The sequence below is a fragment of the Tamandua tetradactyla genome, chromosome 5 (assembly GCF_023851605.1).
Source record: "Tamandua tetradactyla isolate mTamTet1 chromosome 5, mTamTet1.pri, whole genome shotgun sequence".
Classification (NCBI taxonomy): domain Eukaryota; kingdom Metazoa; phylum Chordata; class Mammalia; order Pilosa; family Myrmecophagidae; genus Tamandua; species Tamandua tetradactyla.
The window spans coordinates 21,151,451-21,173,261 of NC_135331.1; the positions used below are offsets into that span (position 1 = coordinate 21,151,451).

The following is a 21,811-nucleotide window of genomic DNA, read 5'->3' on the forward strand; positions in this document are numbered from 1 at the left end:
CAGTTAAAAGTAATTACTTTAACCTACTAAATTTTGAAGTACTCTATTATGCAGCAATAGATAATTGATACAAAGTAGTAATATTTTAATGCAATTTATCAGCTCAGCTTCATAAGAAAAGACTAATTGGGTGTATAACTGATATTAACAAGCACTATTTATTAGCATGGTACATTATTTTTGCCTAGTTTATTTGCATTTGACCAAACAGCTCTCATTACATACAGTAACTACCCCTTAAACTGGCTAGAGTGAAATCAAAGGAGACAAAAAACAGATATGAAAAAGGTTAATTACAATACACTGTTCCCACATTTTAACAGTCTGAAATCAGAGTGCATCTTACAATTGGCAGCATTTTTTTTCTTAGTGGTACATAAAATAATAGTCCACCTTAAATCAACAGTCTTAGATTGGCTGAAATACATTATATTAAAATCATAGTTCTTTTTCAGTCCAAATATGTATTTAGCTGCATTTTAAAAAAAAAGATTTTGTTATTTTCTATATTATTATTTGCTGTATAAGCACTGAAAGTGAGAATCAGTACTATATTTGGGCCTAGTCTTTATACAGTAACATTTCATTTTTGTTAAAAGGGAATGAGATTCCTAAGCAACAGTAACTAAAATTTACCCCTTCAAGTATCACGATTTTATTAAACAATTTATCTTAAAAAAACACCCATTTATCATTTAACAAATAAAAATGATGGAACTCAAGCAGCCCCCTTGAACAACACACTAAGGTGATAGATGGGTACGCTAGAAGGATCCTGGATCCCTAATCACAGTGAAGTTATACCATATCAGCTCGCATACTCTAGCCACCTTTTACGTGAAAAAAAAAATTGAACTAATCTAAACCACGATTATCTTGAGTTTTTCTTATCACACATAGCTGAACTTAATCTTAACTAATAAAAAAGGCCTACAACAATGCTATCTAAAATGTATCCCATGGAATCTTAGTTTTTAAAAATATCCTTTTCTTGGGGAGAAGAGTTCCGTAGTTAATAAGGATGCAAAACACCATTCTGTGCATTAAAACCTAGATTCCTCCACCTCACAGTTTACAAAACCACTTCCCTACCACCACTGGAAACTCTCTAAAAAGACAAAACAATTTTTTCTAGGGACACTGCATATGTTTTAAAATGTACCTTAGATTACCTAGATGTCTCTACATGTAATTTCAAAAGACTCATCTTTTCATTAATTTTATAGTCTGTCATGAATCCTTGCAACAGCTAATATAAGTTGATTAATTAGTAGCTTGCTAAATTTTAGAGAAAGAATGGGAATAAGAGTTGGCGTTTTAAGTTTCCTTGTTGCTAAAGCAAATACCATGCAATGAGTTGGCTTAACCAATGGAATTCACTGGCTCACAGTTTTGAAACCAGGAAAAGTTCAATTCAAGGCATCATTAAGGCAATGCTTTCTTCCCAAAGACTGGCATTCTGGGGTTGACTAATGGTGACCCTTGGTCCTTGGCTCCTGTCACAAAACAATGCACATGGCAGCCTCTCCAGGTCTCTCACTTCTCTTCTGGGTTCCAACAACCTTCAGCCTCTTGCCTCCCATGGCTTTCTCTCTATTGTCTGAATTTCTTTCTGCTTATAAAGGACTCAAATAATAGGACTAGAACCCATCGTGATTGAGTTGGATCACACCTTAAGTGAAGTAACCTCATCAAAAGGACCATCTTACAATGGGTTCACATCCACAGGAACAGATTAAGTTTAAAAACATGTTTTTCTAGTGTACAAAGCTCCAAACCACCACAACTGGTTAAAAATTTAAACCACAGGCAAGAATTTCAGCCCTTTGTAAATGTACACAAGAGGCTAGTACAAGGAATTACTAAACAATTTAAATTTAGCAAATGTCTACAGACACTGAGGTAGAGGAGCTGAACATATCATTAGTGTCTTTTGTTTCAGAGGTAGCAATATATATCATTTAGTACTTTAATTTGAACATCATTAATGATTTTACTATTAGACTGTGATGAATTACTCTTCCAAAATCCTAATATACTCACTCTAAAGGTAAATTCATTTTTATCACACCAAATTCCACAATAATACCTATGGCTAAATAGATCAACATTCCCAATTCTTTACTCTCCCCCACAGAATTATATCCCCATGCTGTTTGCTGTGTGACTTTGCAATGCCTATCACTGTGGAAGGAGTATATTTCCTTGTCCCACTGATATTGGGTTTGCCCACGTGACTTACTTTGGCCAAAGAAATTAGGAAGAAGTATCAGTGTGCCAGTTCCAAGCTGAAGCCTTAAGAGACACTGCATGTTTCTACTCACCCTCCTTATAACTCCTGTGATCTTACCTAAGAACATGTCCATGTACCCACTACCTCTCAGTCTGGGTCCCAGAGTAAAACTTAAGAAATAGACCTGAATCCATCCAGAAGCCTGAAGTACAACCTGGCCTAGCTGAGCAAAGCCTAGATCAGTGGATATGCACTAAGCTGTAGAACCCTGAGAGTGAAAATAAATGCTGCTGGTTGAAATTCACTGAAATGTTTAGCTTGTTTGTTATGCAGTAAGAGGAAAAAAAAGACGAGTAACAACTATGCAAGCAAAGTGATTTCATTGGATAATTCATATGATATGTGGAAGCGCACTTAAAGCCTATCTGCATTAAAATAATTTTTTTATTATTTTATAATAATATAAAATAAATTACTATTATTATCATGGTTAATTCCTACTGATGTTCAGAGGAGAATGTTTAAATCATCCTTTGCCCTGTTACTTTTCAGAGTTAGCAGGAAGAGTCATAAAGAGATGCTTCTTTATATAAATTCAGCTTGCACTGGTCATTAATAACCCAACCTTTTTCAAACAAGGGACAGTCACTAAGCAAAAATGAAACATTCTTAACAGTGATAAATACCTCTTTAATATTAAAACTCAGACATAGTGATTGTGAATGAACACAGCCCAAACTTAGCATTTAAAACAAAGGGGACATTTTTGCTTAACAAAGTTATAAAATACTTTCCAAAACAATTACTTAAGAATAAAAAGGCATACAAATATAAAGAGTCCTCAGGAAAGGCCAGAAAAACAAAAGGTTGGTTTCTTGAGCAAAGTTAGACTTTCTGAATTCAGTAGGTCATCATATACAGACTCAAATGCCAGACATATGCATTTATTTTTTTTCTTAGCTCTCCAGAAGAGTTATGTCTAACTCTGTAGTGGGCCCTTTCTGGATATCTCTCCAGAACTCATTATTCCTTTCTTTCCTAGAAGCACTCTGATTTGGATTGTACCTATTTCCAAACTTAGTTTTACCCAAACCCTGGCCAAAAATGAGCACAACAACCTAAGGCAGACCAATCAGGACCAATACAATTCAATTTTGCAACTCTCTTTAAGACATCAGGGAACACTGTCTTGCTTAAAGTCAGCACTAGCTGTACTTTTCAGAACTGTTCGAGAAAAGTCCCATTATTGCACCACTGAGCTTTCTGTTATTCACATCTAAACATTCAACTGATAAAACTATGAGAATAATCAAGGAGCAGAGGTGACATTAGGATTGGGGGTATTACCAAAGTATATAGTCGTTATTCCAAGAAAGTGGCAGACTCAAACAACACCTAATGAACTTTTCTCAATGCATCTCTTTAAATAATCAAAAGTGGGAAATCACATTAAAATCTTTAGCTCCATGATAAAATAATTTTTTCAGTATACAGTAAAATCTGACAGAAATCCATTACTGGACTAGTCAATAACTAGTCTACCTAAGAAACAACAGACTTTAAAATGGTGCAATCACTTTGGAAAACAGTTTGGCAGTTCTTCAAAACATTAAACAGAGAGATTCTATATGACGCAATTCCACTCCCAGGTATATTCCCAAAAGAACTCAAAACATCATGCCCACATAAAAAACTTGTACACAAATTTAAAAGCAGCATTATTCATATTATCCAAACAGAGGAAACAACCCAAATGAAGAACGGATAAACAAATGTGGATATACATACCATGGAATATTTTTGGCCATTATGTTAATGAAAGAAATCAGACACAGAAGGCCATATATTATATGATTCCATCTATATGGAGTGCCTAGAATAAGCAAGTTCACAGAGACAGAAAGTATGTTAGTGGTTGCCAGAGGCAGGGGGAAGAGACTGGGGAGTGACTTCTAATGGGTATGGGTTTCTTTTAGGGATGATAAAAATTAGACAGTGATAAAGGCTGGTCAACCAGAAACCACGGAATTGCATACACATTAAAAGGGTGGATATTATATGTGAATTATATCTCAATAGAGCTGTTGTGTCAAAAAATAACACAAAAGCTTTAAATTAATTAGCTCTTTATTATTCACCAGTTTTCTTTGCTAGTGAACTTTTATGTGAAAAGAACAGATAACTTTTATGTAAATATCTGGGCCTCAGTTTGTTCATTCATATAAATTAGCTTAAATTACTTGACTATGTAAGTTTAGAAGTCTTGGCATATGAAACAAAATGTATTAATCAGGCAAGTCCCCATCTGTGCTTTATACCATTATTCCAAAGTTACAAAAACAATAACCTCTTATTATCCAAATCTATTCCACTTTTGAGTGTGGAAAGTGAAAGGTCAGTTATTGAGTGAAAATGGGATTTTCCTTTGGTCAGAGAAGTTCAATAACTAACAATTAAAACTTCTTATTTCAAAGCCAGATAAGTATCAACTTAAAACATCGTTCTGCTCTAACCACAAATCAATAGCCTGAGTCACAGAACTACTAGCCTGTACATATAAATGTATATAACTATTATTAGACATTTAAAGAAAAATTTGACATTTAATAACTATTATGCCCTAAGCCTATATCATGCCTTAGTATTATCTTACTATCTGGAATAATAAGTCTGAGGATTCAGAAGGCTGAAGGAATTTTGAAAACCAACACAAACTATCTGTATCTCTTTTACTGGACTACACTAGTAGACAGGAAATACAACACAGCTAAATATGGTGATGGCCAGGAGAAAAGGACTTGGTTTCTGACATAAAGGGTCAAAGGCACATGCCCAGCAAACTGACTAAAACTTAGAGTATGGTGAGAGAAAATAGACATAAAAGGTCCCCAAAAGTCTACTAAATTGATAAAGGTGGTATTGCCAAGAGGCACCACGAAGTTACAGACAGCTATAGACAAGCATCAGAAACTCTTTTTCCTTAACCTAAGACAGTAGCACTTGACTGACTGTATTAGTTAGGATACTCTAGAGAAACAGAATCAACAGGAAATATTCATAAATATAAAATTTATAAAAGTGTCTTACATAACTGTGGGAACATAGAGTCCAAAATCTTTAGGGCAGGCTGTGAAGCTGACGATTCCGATGGAGGGTCTGGAAGACCCTCAGGAGAGGCTCGCTGGCCAAAGCAGGAAGAGAGCCTGTCTCTTCTGAATCCTCCTTAAAAAGGCTTCCTTCCAGTGATTAGATTAAGCATCACTCATTAAAGAAGATATTCCCCTTGGGTGATTACAAATGGAATCAGCTGTGGATGTAGCTGGCGTAATCATGATTTAATTCTATGAACTTTCCTCACAGCAAAAGACAGGCCAATATTTGCTCAACCAAACAGGTACCATCACCTGGCCAAGCTGAACCTGACCATGACAGTCCACTCCTTGTCAACTTGGCAGCTATACTCATCACCTTAAACCATACCAATTTCTAAATAGGAAACAATAAAAGACACTTTTTTTCCCTCTCACCTAACAATATTCAACTGTCCTACATATAACCGGAAACACCTTAAATCTCTCCAGAATAGGGTGCAAGTCCTTGGGTAATATTCATTCTTAAACTTGATATCTTACAACTTAAATAGTATAACATGAACAAAACAGCATTACACTCCTCTTTTCTGTAACTGATCACATGGCCGTAGCTCATATTTTTCACTACCTTTTTCCACTACCCATTTCATGTTCCCTTTATCCTCAGCAAGCACTTCAGCTGGCCGTGGTTCTTTGCCTGGTGGGGTGACCCAAACCTTCATTCCTGAAGTTTCAGAGCCACTGGTAGATCTGCCTGGATTCAGTTGTTGCAGTTTTTCACTGATTTTAATCACAAGGCATGGTAGTATGAAAAGACGTCCTAGGGGATCTCCTATATTCCAGGAAAACTCTTCTTTACCTTCACTGTGTAGTTGCAGTCCTATTTCCCCCTGATAGTCAGGGTCAGTCATGCCAGCTGGTAATGTAATCCCCTTCTTGGCTTGCTGATCCAAGGGCATGAGTAGCCCAAAGTGACCAGGTGGCAGTCTTAGATTCCAGTTCAATGGAATCATTGTTGTTTCTCCTGGTGGAAGCACTCCCCCTTTTGGAACTAAAACCTGTAGACCAGCAGAGCTCAGGGTTGCAGGGACAGGAAGCAAAAATTTTCCTACTGGATCACTAGGGGTAATAGTAAGTGGTGCCACTCCCGTTTCCACCCCTTGGTTCCTGGACCCATGCATCCTGGCTATGGGAGAAACAGCACCATACAATGGATGCTGATTCAAAGCATGCACAGCTTCCTGGAGAACATTACCCCAGCTTTTAAAGGTATTGCCACCTAGTTGGCACCATAATTGAGTTTTCAAAAGACCATTCCACCTTTCTATCAATCCAGCTGCTTCTGGATGATGGGGAATATGGTAAGACCAGAGAATTCCATGAGCATGTGCCCATTCCTATACTTCATTTGCTGTGAAGTGTGTTCACTGATCAGAAGCAATATTGTGTGGAATACCATGGCGATAGATAAGGCATTTTGTAAGCCCACGGATGGTAGTTTTGGCAGAAGCATTGCATGCAGAGAAAGCAAACCCATATCCAGAGTATGTGTCTACTCCAGTTAGAACAAATCGCTGCCCCTTCCATGAAGGGAGTTGTTCTAGTTTGCTAGCTACCTGAATGCAACAAACCAGAGATGGATTGGCTTTTAATAAAAGGGGATTTATTTTGTTAGCTCTTCAGAGGAAAGGCAGCAATCTTTCCACTGAGGCTCTTTCTTACATGGAAGGCACAGGATGGTCTCTGCTAGTCTTCTCTCCAGGCCCCTGGGTTCCAACAACTTTCCCTGGGGTGATTTCTTTCTGCATCTCCAAAGGCCTGGGCTGAGCTGCAAGTGCTGAGATGAAGAATGCGGAGCTGCTTAGGCTGTGCTACATTGCGTTCTCTCATTTAAGCACCAGCCAATTAAGTCAAACGTCACTCATTGCAGCAGACACGCCTCCTAGCTGACTGCAGATTAATTAGCAACAGATGAGGTTCACATACCATTGGCTTATGTTCGCAGCAACAAAACTAGGTATGCTTACCTGGCCAAGCTGACAACTGAATCTAACTACCACAAGAGTGGTCCAATATAATCAACCTACCACCATGCAGCTGGCTGGTCACCTCGGGGAATGGTGCCATATCAGGTGCTGAGTGTGGGTCTTTGCCGCTGGCAGACTGGGCACTCAGCAGTGGCTGTAGCCAGGTCAGCCTTTGTGAGTAGAAATCCATGTTGCTGAGCCCACACATAACCCCCATCCCTATCACCATGATCACTTTGTTCATGAGCCCATTGGGTAATGACAGGAGTTCCTGGGGAAAGAGGCTGACTGGTATCCATAGAACAGGTCATCTTATCCACCTGATTTTTAAAACCTTCCTCTGCTGAAGTCACCCTCTGGTGCTCATTCACATGGGACACAAATATCTTCATATTTTTAGCCCACTCAGAAAGGTCTACCCACATACCTCTTCCCCAGACCTCTCTGTCACCAATTTTCCAATTATGGTCTTTCCAAGTCCCTGACCATCCAGCCAAACCATTAGCTACAGCCCATGAGTCAGTATATAAATGTAACTCTTTTCCTTCCAAGAAAAATGAACAAGCAGGTGCACTGCTCGAAGTTCTGCCCACTGGGAGGATTTTCCCTCACCAATGCTCTTCAAGGACATCCCAGAAAGAGGTTATAGTGCTGCAGCTGTCCACTTTTGGGTGGTACCTGTGTATCATGCTGAACCATCTATAAACCAGGCCCAAGTTTTCTCTTCCACAGTCAATTCACTGTAAGGAACTCCTCAAGAGGCCACAGCTCTAGTCTGAGAAAGAGAAGGTAATGTGGCAGGAATATAGACCACGGGGATTTGGGCCACTTCCTCATATTATTTACTTGTGCCTTCAGGACCTGCTCTGGCCCTATCTTGTATGTACCATTTCCATTTTATGATGGAGTGCTGCTGCTGCACATGCCCAACTTAATGGCTTGGTGGGTCAGACAAAACCCAGCACATGATAGGCAACTCAGGTCTCGTGGTAACTTGGTAGCCCAAGGTTAAGCATTCAGTCTCCACTAAAGGCCCAGTAGCAGGCCAAAAGCTGTTTCTCAAAAGGAGACCAGTTATCTGCAGCAGATGGTAAGGCTTTGCTCCAAAATTCTAAGGGTTTGCATTGAGATTCTCCTATAGGGGCCTGCCAAAGACTCCAGACAGCATCTCTATTTGGCACTGACACTTCCAGCACTATTGGATCTGCTGGATCATACGGCCCAAGTGGCAGAGCAGCTTGTACAGGAGACTGGAGCTTGTACAGGCTCTGTCGCAGAGCCTCCTCTTGTTCAGGTCCCGACTCAAAATTAGCAGCTTTTCTGGTCACTCGATTAATGGGCCAGAGTAGCACACCCAGATGAGGAATATGTTGTTACCAAAATCCAAAGAGACCAACTAGGCATTGTGCCTCTTTTTCAGTTGTATGAGGAGTCAGATGAAGCAACTTATCCTTCACCTTAGAAGGGGTATCTCAACATGCCCCACACCACTGGACACCTACAAATTTCACTGAGGTGGAAGGCCCCTGTATTTTTGTTGGACTTATCTCCTATCCTCGGACAGGCAAATGCCTTACCAATAAGTCTAGAGTAGTTGCTACTTCTTGCTCATTAGGTCCAATCAACATGATATCGTCAGTATAATGGACTAGTGTGATGTCTCGTGGGAGGGAGAAAGATCAAGGTCCCTGCAGACAAGATTATGACATAGGGCTGGAGAGCTGATATACCCCTGAGGTAGGACAGTGAAAGTATATTGCTGATCTTGCCAGCTCAAAGAAAACTTCCTGGTGGTCCTTACTAACACCTATTGAGAAAAAAGCATTTGCCAGATCAATAGCTGCATACCAGATACCAGGGGATGTACTGATTTGTTCAAGCAATGATACCACATTTGGAACAGCAGCTGCAATTGGAGTTACCACCTGGTTGAGCTTACGATAATCCACTGTCATCCACCAAGACCCATCTGTTTTCTGCACAGGCCAAACAGGAGCGTTGAATGGGGATGCGGGGGAATCACTACCCTCACATCCTTCAAGTCCTTAAGAGTGGTAGTAATCTCTGCAATCCCTCCAGGAATCCAGCATTGCTTCTGATTTACTATTTAGCTAGGTAGGGGCAGTTCTAGTGGCTTCCACTTGGCTTTTCCCACCATAATAGCCCTCACCACATGAGTTAGAGAGCCAATGTACGGATTCTGCCAGTTGCTCAGAGTGTCTATTCCAATTATGCATTCTAGAACTGTGGAAATAACTACAGAATGGGTCCGGGGTCACACTGGACCCACTGTATGACAGTCCTGAGCTAAAACTCCACCGATCACCTGACCTCCATAAGCCCCCACTCTGACTGGTGGACCAGAGTGACATTTTGGGTCCCTGGAATTGACGTCACTTCTGAACCAGTGTCTAATAATCCCCCAAATATCTGATCATTTCCTTTTCCCCAATGCACAGTTACCCTGGTAAAAGGCCGTCAGTCTCCTTGGGGAAGGCTTGGAGGAAGATTAACAGTACAAATTTGTGGCAGTGTGTCATGGTTAGGGACAGGTGTCAACTTGGCCAAGTTGTGGTACCTGTTTATCTGATTGGGCAAGTGCTGGCCTGTCTGTTGCAATGAGGACACTTCATAGGATTAGGTCATGATCATGTCGGCTGCATCCACAGCTGATTCCATTTGTAATCAGCCAACGGGGAGTGTCTTCTGCAATTAATGATGCTAAATCTAATCATGGGAAGCCTTTTAAGGAGGACTCAGAGGAGACAGGTACCATTCTTGCTTTGGCTGGTGAGCCTCTCCTGTGGAGTTCATCCAGGCCATCCATTGGAGTCGTCGGCTTCGCAGCCTGCCCTGTGGATTTTGGACTCTGCGTTTCTATGGTCACGTGAGACACTTTTATAAATTTTATATTTACAAGTGTTCCCTCTTGATTCTATTTCTCGAGAGGACCCTAACTAATACACAGTGTTACAGAGTTCTCCCCCAAAGTGACCTGGCCTTCCCTTCATTCAAGGGGCTCTGGGTCTGTAAACTGTCTCAAGCCTGGAAACTGATTAAGGGTCCGTGACTCTGTCTTTTTGTAATTCAAGTTAGACTTCTGTTCACTTGACCTAGAACTCTTGTTTTATACAGCTCAAACAAGAATTCAGTAGACTGCCCATGTATTGTATTTCTATGTATCCCATGGTTTACTAGCCAATGCCACAAATATCTGTGAGTCAGATTATTTTGACTCCTGCTTTGAGTTTGCTGTCTATTATAATAGCCACGTCCACCCTGTCTTTGGTGATTAAGTGTTGCTACCTGGCTTCTGCCAACTCGGGAACCAGTCATCCCCATTGTGTTTAAGGATTCCAGCTCAGTGACAGCAGTTCCTACAGTAATATCTGACCTACAGAGAAGTGCAACTACAAAGCTCTTCAGGGATGATGGCACTAGTCTCACAAAATTATTTCTCACTGTTCTGGTGAAAGGTACATCCTCCGGAAATTCCAGGGGTGTAAGAGCAGGCTTTGCATGATAAATCCACTCTAACATTCCAATCTCTCTAAGCCTCTGGATCTCTTCATCTACATTACACCAGGGCAGTTCTGGCATTTCAACCTCAGGTAATGTCGGCCATCTTTTTTTTTTTTTTTTCATAAAGGAAAGACAGAGAGAAGGAAGGAAGGATAGAAGGAAGGAAGGAAGGAAGAAAGGGAAACATTTTCTTGTTTTTTATTGTATTCTGTTTCTCCGTATTTGTTACATGGGCTGGGGCCGGGAATCGAACCGAGGTCCTCCGGCATAGCAGGCAAGCACTTTGCCCGCTGAGCCACCGCGGCCCGCCCCATGTCGGCCATCTTTTGATCCATGTTTCAGCCAACCATCCAAACAAGCTATTAATGCCTTTTCTAAACCCTTGAGCTATATAACGTTAAACACAGAATCTCTGCTTACTGGACCCATATCAATAAATTCAGCTTGATCCAGCTTTATATTCCTTCCATCATTATCCCACACCCTTAAAATCCATTGCCACACATATTCCCCTGATTTCTGTCTATATAAATTGGAAAACTCACACAGTTCTTTTGGAGTATAACATATCTCTTCATGTGTGATACTTTGTACCTCATCTTTAGGGGCCTGTTGGAACTTTAGTCTAGTTATAGGTCTGGAAGAAATGAGAGGTGGTGGGGGTGGGTCATGAAAAGAATTAGAAGTATCTTCCAAGCAATTTGCTTCAGGGCATTCATTTGCAGTTTCAACTGTTGAAACAGGATTAATCACTCTATGGCTAATACCTTTAGGTAGAGGCTGGTGGCTAACTCCTCAGGGCAGACTATTACAGGGTTATCTAGAGAAGACTCCACATGACTTAGGGTTTCAACCTCTCCACCAACATCATTATCAATCCATATGTCGCCATCCCATTTTTTCAGGGTCCCACTCCTTTCCAATAATGACCTCATTTTAACAGCAGACACCATGCAAGATCGAGATTTCAGTTCACCTTGTAAAGGTGCTACTTTAACAATAAGATTCCGGGTCTGATTTTCAGAGATTTCAAGTCTAAGGCTACAGGATTAAGATTTTCCTTCAGGACACTCACAGAAATGTCTATACCTGCCAGATGGCACTTAAGCTTCCCGTTTGAAGACTTAAGCCCATCCCTTTACTCATTAATGTAAACAGTGTGTCTAACAACAACCAGCCAACATCTCCATACTCTGTAAAGGTGTCAAAAACATTATCCCCCAGAGTCTGGCTTTGTACAAGCGAAGCATTAGAAGAAAAGAATGGTGATATTTTGATTATCTCTTTTGCCAACTCACTCCATGGAATGGTAATGTTATTCTGATTATGGAAATCAGAGTCCTTGGTGCCTTTTAGTCCAGTCAGTTCAGAAAACCACACATAAAAACCCATTTTTAAGATTCTGTTTCTTAAGAACCACTCCTGGTACCAAGTCATATTAGTTAGGGTTCTCTAGAGAAACAGAATCAACAGGAAATATTTGTATATATAAAATTTATAAAAGCATCTCACGTAACTGTGGGAACGTAGAGTCCAAAATCTGTAGGGCAGGCTGCGAAGCTGACGATTTCAATGGAGGTTCTGGACAAACTCCACAGGAGAGGCTCGCCGGCCAAAGCAGGAAGAGAGCCTGTATCTTCTGAATCCTCCTTAAAAGGCTTCCAGTGATTAGATTAAGCATCACTCACTGCAGAAGACACTCCCCTTGGCTGATTACAAATGGAATCAGCTGTGGATGTAGCCGACATGATCATGATTTAATTCTATGAACTGTCCTCATAGCAAAAGACAGGCCAGTACTTGCCCAACGAGACAAACCTGGCCAAGTTGACATATGAACCTGACCACGACACTGACAGATTATATAAAACACAGTATTGAAGACAGAGCATTAGCAAGTATTCCTAGATAATGGAAGAAATGCAAAGAAGGAACTGGAAAAAATGCAGAAGAAAAGGACCTGAGATCTGTGATTTGGAAGCTTGCAGGAGGCGGTAAATGAAAAAAACATTTAACTGTGCCTTTTACATCATTTCTAACTTGAAATAAATTAAATCACAGCCTACTAAAGTGAGCTGCTTAGCACATCACTTGGAGTATGACTACCTGAAGGACCTCTGTGTTTATGCTGCGTTCAACAACATTCATTCAGGTCTACTAATACGTAGATGGGTGAAAGATATACATATATAAATTCGAGTGACATTTCTGTAGACCCATATTAGGAACAAAGCACAAGTTTGTTATCCCTCTTCTCAGAAAATATAATTACCTGTTATCACTATATAACATAATCCCTTGTGATTCAAGAGTTATCTATAATCACTCTCTCCTTCCTTACTCCTTTTCTCTCCTTTACCCATTCAAATTCTCTTATCAAGCTCATGAGGGACTCTGAAAGCTAATGCCTGTCGTTTTATCTAAAGTGACCTTCTCAGTAGCATTTGAGAGTTTCCATCTCTTCTTTTTTTTCTTGAAACCTTTCATTTTTGTTTTATCTGATGCCTCAGTCCACTGGTTTCTTCCTCCTACCTCTCAGGCTGTTCCTTCTCAGTCACGTTTGCTGGCTTTTTCTCCGCTACAAAACTTCAAAATGATGAAGTGCTGCAGGAGGCCGGATCTCTTCCTTTCCTCAATCTACACAACTTCCTTAATGACTTTTATCAAATTCAGAGAACAAAACTTGCTCTCTGCAGCTTAATTCCCAAATGTACACTACTAGTTTGGTCTCTCCACAGAACTGCACGGTCATATATGTTTAATTCTTATTTGACATCTCCAATTGCTTATCTAATAACTCGTGTCTTGAACTTAAGATGGGCAAAAGAGAACCCTCCATTTTCCTAAAAAAACGGTTCTCCTTCAGTTATCACCCTATCAAGTAAAGACACCATTCACCCTGGCACTCAAGCCAAAATCTACAAAATAAGTGAATTGACCATACCTCCAAAACATATCCCAAATCCTTATACTTTTCTCTAACTCCATTATTAGCACACCAATTCAAGTCACCACTCTCAATCCTGAACTACTGCAAAAGCCTCCTTAACTGTCTCTTTACTTGTTCTCCAAACTCCCTCTTCCTATAACCATTCTTCAGATCCAAATTGTATTATGTCATGTCTCTGTTTAAAATTCTCCAAAGGCTTGCCACTATCCCAATAAAATCCAAACTCCTATCTGACCTCGATCTTACCTTTATTCCCTGTGCTGCCACTGCCACCCTAGCCACAAACACAGGGCTTCAGCCTCACTGAAGCCTCACTCATTATGCCTTAGGACTATTCCCTCTGCTTAGAATTTGTTTCCTCTAATCTTTGCATTCCCTCTGCTTAGAATTTGCTTCCTCTCATCTTTGGATTGTTGGCTCTTATTATTCAGAAATCAACTTAAATATCACCTCTCAGAAAGGCATTTCCTGCCTGCCTCAATTTCGGAGTTACCCCAACCACTGTATCATCCCATTTTAATACTCTGCTTAGAATTTATTATTGATATTTTTCTGATTTGTTGATTGTTCTCTTCTACTCCCCACCCCAGCCAGAAGGTAAGCTCCATGAAAGCAGGAACCTTGCTACCTTGTTCACTGCTATATCTAGCACCCAAAATGGTGCCTGGTACATAGTAGAAGTTCAATAAATATGTTAAATGACTTAAGAATAGAAACTTTCATGCAAATGTACTAAGAAATGATGATCATGCATCTATGTGATGATGTTAAGAATTACTGATTGCATATGTAGAATGGAATGATTTCTAAATGTTGTGTTAATTTCTTTTTTTCTTTAATTAATTAAAAAAAAGAATAGAAACTTTCTAAGAGGATCAATAAAATAATTTTCCAATAGCATAAATTAATCTCAAATATACACACAGTATGGCACATTTGTTTAGAAATCACTTAACTTTATCAAAGATATACAGTGAGTTCTTCAAATAGATTTCTAACTACTTTAAAAGCAATGAATTTTAATGTTTTAAATTGATAAAATAAACTTCTAAAATCACTGGTTTACTTACACAGCTATTATTTTAATTTAAAACTGTTTTCTTAGAATTCTAAAGCCAGAACATGTTTGATTCTATAAAGTCTATGAAGTGTAAATAGTGGGTAAGGCATGTTGTTTTGCTTATTTACTATATGTCATTTAAGACTAGAAAGAGAGAGAAGTCTTAAAATTGGATTTTTTTTTTAACCTACAACAAATTAGATATAACTTCTTTAAAACATATCACAATTCTCAAGGAAAATAACCAATTATTTTTATTTTTAATTTAAAAATAATGGTGTCTGATTAGAATTGAAGATGTCGAAGAGAGGAAGAAGGTTCCAGCTATGCCAGAAACCCTTAAGAAAAAGCAAAAAAATTTTGCCAAACTGAAGATCAAGTGCCTGAGGAAGAAGTTTGCCCGAAAGATGCTTCAAAAGACAAGAAGGAAACTTATTTATGAAAAAGCTAAGCACTGTCACAAGGAATACAGGCAGATGTACAGAACTGAGATTCAAATGGCCAGAATGGCAAGAAAATCTGGTAACTTCTATGTACCCTGCAGAACCCAAATTGGCATGTGTCATCAGAATCAGAGGTATCAATGATGTGAGCCCAAAGATTCGAAAAGTGTTGCAGCCTCTTTGCCCTAGCCAAATCTTTAATAGCACCTTTGTTAAGCTCAACAAGTACTCAGTTAACATGCTGAGAATTGTAGAACCATAGTGCACAGGGCTACCCGAACCTGAAGTCAGTAAATGAACTGATCTACAAGCGTGGTTATGGCAAAATCAATAAGAAGCAGATTGCCTTGACAGATAACTCTTTGATTGCAAGATCTCTTGGTAAATATGGCATCATCTGCACAGAGGATCTGATTTGAGATCTATACTCTTGGAAGACGCTTCTAAGAAGCAAACAACTTCCTGTGGCCCTTTAAATGATCTTCTCCCAGAGATGGAATGAAGAAAAAGACCATCCATTTGTTGAAGATGATGGCAACAGGGAAGACCATATCAAAAGCTTATTAGAAGGATGAACTAAGGTGTTTACTACGATTATTTTTAGTAATCTGGTGAATTAATAAACAATGAATGCCTTCATATTGAAAACAATAATAATAGTAATAATAATAGTAATGGATTGCATGGAGAAAGCTGGCAAAAAAAAACTGGCAATAGTCCAGAATTTTTAACTTTAGTTAAAAATCTTTAGTTGACTTATAAAATTTCTACACCAGCTTCACAGCAGCTCTTGGAACAGATTCCAAATTTTTGTTTGCTAGATAGGGAGGCAGGAATAGAAAAACCCAAGAGAGTTGATGGGGTGGAAGTGTGGAGGCTTCATTCAGGTCCTCACCTGGGGATTTATATTTTGACAGCAAACTCTGTGGTTAAGCTCGTGCAGTAATTAAGTAGTGTGTTTATAACTTAAATCTCAATGGACTTTTCTAAGATTTCCCCTCAGGCTCAGGAAGAAGTAAAATAGGATTCTGGTTTATGAACGCATATAAATGAAGTTTTATGTGACTAAATATCTGCACTGATAGTCTCAAGCTTCACCATGTACAGAACTAAACACAAGGGGAGAAAAGGAAGAGGATATTCAAAGAAACAAAATGAACTCAAAGAATATGTAATATTGATGTCAATTCTAACCAGGGAGGGAAGAGGAAAGAAAAGAGAGTAAAGAAAGAAAAAGATTAATTTACTTAAGATTGCTGGGGAGGCTGGAAATACAGATTTGGATATTTTCATGATAACCATTTGAATTGGCTTTTAATCTAATAAAAGTATTAATATTCATACATTAATGTTCCAAAAGGAGAGCACTGGTCTTCCTGATCTCCTCTTTCTATACACCATAATCACATCGGGTGTGTCCCCTTACTTTTAGAATGTTACAGCAAATGTAAATTGCACTCATCCTAATTGCTGAGATAAAGGGGATACTTTGGTTTTGGTATAGTCTTACTCTTCTTGTTCATTTACCTACAGCATCTCATTTAATCTTCAGTAATTTTTTATGGTGACCTTTAAGCTGTAAGAAATATCTATTGGTTCTGTTATACCCAAACAAAAAGTATTTTATTTTTTAAACATTTTATAAATTGTGAAAAATAACACATACAAAAAAGCAATAAATCTCCAAGTACATTTTAGCTAGCAGTTGTATAACAGATTTATAAGTTTGGTATGGGCTACAGTTCCACAATTTTTCATTTTTTCTTCTAGCTGCTCCAAGACACTGGAGACCAAAAGAAGTACAATACTGATTTAGCAGTCATACTCATTTGTTAAGCCCAGCCTTCTCTGTATAACTCCATCATCACCTTTGATCTTACTCTCACCCAAACGTAATAACTATTTATGTCCTCACAATTTAGCCTTTGGGACAACCCATAACTTTCCAAATCTTGGAATTAGACTAGAAACTGTCACTCTCATTTTCTGTTCCACATTCATTTTCATACAGTACTTGTTTTTATTGCCAAACAATTGCCAAAATCCCATCTTCACAAAGATATCACATTATCTAAGGGAATGTAGTGATTTAAGGCTGAATCATGAACTACCTTAGGTAGTTTGTATGAAGGCTGACAGATGTCACTGTGTGTCTCTGGAAAATAAAAAATATCCTGTGATGCCCATGTGAATTTGTTGAGGCACCCCAAGGCACCTCGGCAAACTGAAACTGTGGTCCTTCACCCTTTTCATCACTGCCTGTAATCTGTTCTTTCGTATGTGTGGTAGGATGACTTATTATGTACTGTAGAAAAATTTACATGCCAATCTGACATTTTCTATTAAATATACATTCCTCATTACCATCTTATCTGCTCATGCATTGTTTTCTTCTGAGGAAGGCAAGCAAAGGAAAATGTCTGTATATAGTAATGATTTTGCTTTATAAGTCTTTAGGACTATATTATATCTAAAAGCAGAGAATTCTTGTACTATACAAATAAAATATACCAACATTTTTAACCGCCAAAAAGGAATTGCACTTATTCATTAACATAGCACAAGGACACACACCTGACTAAATATAAACAATATACATATTTTCACCAATCTTACAAAAGTAGCATAGTGAAAAACGGTAACATGTAATAAGCATCCTAAAAATTTAGCACCTTTGTGGCACTCCATAACTTCTCAAATCTTGGAATCAGATTAGAAACTGTCACTCTCAAACTTGTCATATTTCTTGACTCATTTGACATCATTTAAAGACTGATGATAGGAAGGAAGGATATGAAGCAAATGAAAGCATATGGGGGTAAGATTTCAGAGTTTGTCCAATTTATGCAAATTCATGGATCTTTCAAATCAGTGTTTTTCAAACTTGAGGGAAGCATCAGAATCACCAGGAGATTTGTTAAAACACAGAGTGCTGGGCGCACACCAGAGTTTCTTGTGCAGTATATCCAGGTAGTCAAGAATCTACATTTCTAAAATGTTTCCAGATGTTCGGGGAAACCCTTGATACTGTGTCAAACATTAGGAAGATCCAAATAGGGCAAGCCCTTGATCTTGAGGCTTATTCTTGTGATGCTTATGTATGTAGCAGAGAAGCTTAGCCTACCTATAGGTATTTCTAAGAGTTACTTCTGGGGGGCCTCTTTTGTTGTTCAGATGTGGCCTCATTCTCTTTAAGTCCAACTCTGCAGGTGAAATCATTGCCCTCCCCCCTACATGGGACATGTCATCTATGGGTGAAATTCTCCCTGGCGGCAGGGGATCATAAGTCTGGCCCTGGCACTGTGGGATCAACAATTCCATCCTGACCAAAAGGGGGAAAAGAAGTGTAACTAATAAAGTATCAGTGGCTGAGAGAGTTCAAATAGAGTCGAGAGGCTACTCTGGAGGTCACTCTTACACAAGCTTCAGTTAGACATTGCTACCTATCATAACTTCCCAAACTCAACCAAAACCATTCCAGCCAATCCTAAAAAACACCTAGGGCAATCTTTAAGATTCTACAAAGATTCCATGCCCTAGGGTAACTTTCCAGAAACCTACAAACTGCAGATGGGTCCCTGAACCAGGTAAGTCCTGAAACCTAGAGGGCCTAGCCTCTCCAGAACATCAGCTAGTTCCATCTCCTTACCCCATATTATTGACAGCCCCTTCCAACATGAAAGAATGGGCATAGCCCAAATACCCCTAAAGACTGGTATAGAAAGATAGAAGGTATGGTGGAGTTATATGGAGAAGGTAGGGTTTAACAAATGAGTATGATTGTTGAATCAGTATATGGTATCTCTTTACGTCTCCAGTATCTTAGAGCAGCTAGAAGTAAAAACCTAAAATTGTGGAATTGTAACCCATACCAAACTCTGAAATCAGTTTTCAACTAACTTCTGTGCTTTGAAATTTATTGTTTTTTTATATATACATTATTTTTCACAAAAAAAAGTTGATTGCAATGATAAAAAAAATATGTATTCCTTCTAGCCTTCTATGTTCTGGAGCAGATAGAAGGAAAAATCTGAGATGATGGTATGGTAGCCCACGAGAAACTCTGGAATCTGTCCTGTAACTACTTGTTTAAGAGTGCTTTGAAAACTATTGATTTTTTTTTATTAAACATATCAACATATAAACACAAACATTCTTACCATATGATCATTCCATTATACATATATAATCAGTAACTCACAATATCATCACATAGTTGTATATTCATAATCATGATTTCTTAGAACATTTGCATTAATTCAGGAAAAGAAATAAAAAGAAAACAGAAAAAAATTCATACATACCATACCCCTTACTCCTCCCTTTCATTGATCACTAACATTTCAATCTACTAAATTTATTTTAACATTTGTTTCCCCTATTTATTTATTTTTAATCCATATGTTTTACTCATCTGTCGAAAAAGTAGATAAAAGGAGCATCAGACATAAGTTTTCAATCACACTGAAAACAGTCACATTGAGAAAGCTCTATCATATTATACAATCACCTTCAAGAAACATGGCTACTGGAACACAGGTCTACATTTTCAGGTAGTTTTGTCCAGCCTCTCCATTACACCTTAACTAAAAAGGTGATATCTATATATATATTTTTATTGATTAAAAAAATTAACAAACAAAACATTAAGATATCATTCCATTCTACATATACAATCAGTAATTCTTAATATCATCACATAGTTGCATATTCATCATTTCTTAGAACATTTGCATCGATTTAGAAAAAGAAATAAAAAGACAACAGAAAAAGAAACGATAATAGAGAAAAAAAGATTATACATACCATACCCCTTACCCCTTGCTTTCATTTACCACTAGCATTTCAAACTAAATTTATTTTAACATTTGTTCCCCCTATTATTTATTTTTATTCCATATGTTCTACTCTTCTGTTGATATAGTAGCTAAAAGGAGCATCAGACACAAGGTTTTCAATTCACAGAGTCTCATTGTGAAAGCTATATCATTGTTCAATCATCATCAGTAAACATGGCTACTGGGACACAGCTCCATATTTTCAGGCAGTTTCGTCCAGCCTCTCCATTACACCTTAACTAAAAAGGTGATATCTATATTATACGTAAGAATAACCTCCAGGATAACTTGTTGACTCTGTTTGGAATCTCTCAGCTATTGACACTTTATTTTGTCTCATTTCTCTCTTCCCCGTTTCGGTCAAGAAGGTTTTCTGAGACCCTGGATGCTGAGTTCCAGCTCATTCTAGGATTTCTGTCCTATGTTGCCAGGAAGGTCCACACCCCTGGGAGTCATGTTCCACGCAGACAGGGGGAAGGCAGTGAGTTTGCTTGTCATGTTGGCTGAGAGAGAGAGAGAGGTCACATCTGAGCAACAAAAGAGGTTCTCTTGGGGGTGAGTCTTAGGCCTAATTTTAAGTAGGCTTAGTCTATCCTTTGCGGGATTAAATTTCATATGAACAAACCCCAAGATTGGGGACTCAGCCTATTGATTTGGTTGTGAGAATATCAAGAATTCTCCACTTGGGGAAGTTGAATTTTCACCCTTTCTTGCCATTCCCCCAAGGGAACTTTGCAGATATCTTTTTATTCACTATTCAAATCACTCTGGGATTTATCTGGGCATCACTCTGGATGAACCTACAAAATCTCCTCCCCTACTCAAGGTTCCATGTACTATGGTGTTCAATTAAGCTGTCCACATAAGTTATATTAGGAAATGCACTAGTCAAAATATAAATTTTAGTACCAAATAAACATTTTTTGCTTTGGTCTCACACATAAGCTAAAGTTTTAAAATATGAAGTAGCCATTAATTTTCAACACCCTGCAGTACTGACATTCCTTTGTTCTTCCTCATGCAAAAACATTTTTAAATTCGTACATTTAGTCACTATCGTTATTCACTCTAGGCATTCCTAGATTATACCATCTCAGTCTTTATTGTCTATCTTTCCTTCTGATTTCATTTGTGCCCCCAGGCCTCCTCCCTCTATCATTCTCACATTCAGCTTCATTTGGTGTTCTAAAATAATTATATTACAGTTAGGTAGTATTGTGCTATCTATTTCTGAATTCTTACAATCAGTCCTGTTGCACAATCTGTATCCCTTCAGCTCCAATTGCCCATTATCTACCCTATTTCTATCTCCTGATAGTCACTGTTACCAACTGAAGTTTTCCAAGTTCATTCACTAATGTCAGTTCATATCAGTGAAACCAAACAGTTTTTTGTCCTTTTGCTTCTGGCTAATCTCACTTAGCATAATGTTCTTAAGGTCCATCTACATGTTGTTACATACTTCATAACTTTATTCTGTCTTATAGCTGTGTAATATTCCATTGCATGTACATACCACAGCTTGTTTAGCCACTTGTCTGTTGATGGACATTTAGGCTGTTTCCATCTCTTGGCAATTGTAAATAATGCTGCTATAAACACTGGTGTGCAAATGTCCATTTGTGTCCTTGCCCTCATGTCCTCTG

At 38.5% G+C, this 21,811-nt stretch overlaps 1 protein-coding gene and 1 pseudogene across 4 annotated transcripts in view; one reads left to right on the top strand and one right to left on the bottom strand.

Moving 5' to 3' along the window:
* SPPL3 (signal peptide peptidase like 3) overlaps positions 1–21,811 on the bottom strand; it is a 216,691-nt gene that overhangs the window by 151,546 nt on the left and 43,334 nt on the right. The window lies entirely within an intron of this gene.
* LOC143683744 (large ribosomal subunit protein uL30 pseudogene) lies at positions 15,181–15,907 on the top strand (annotated as a pseudogene).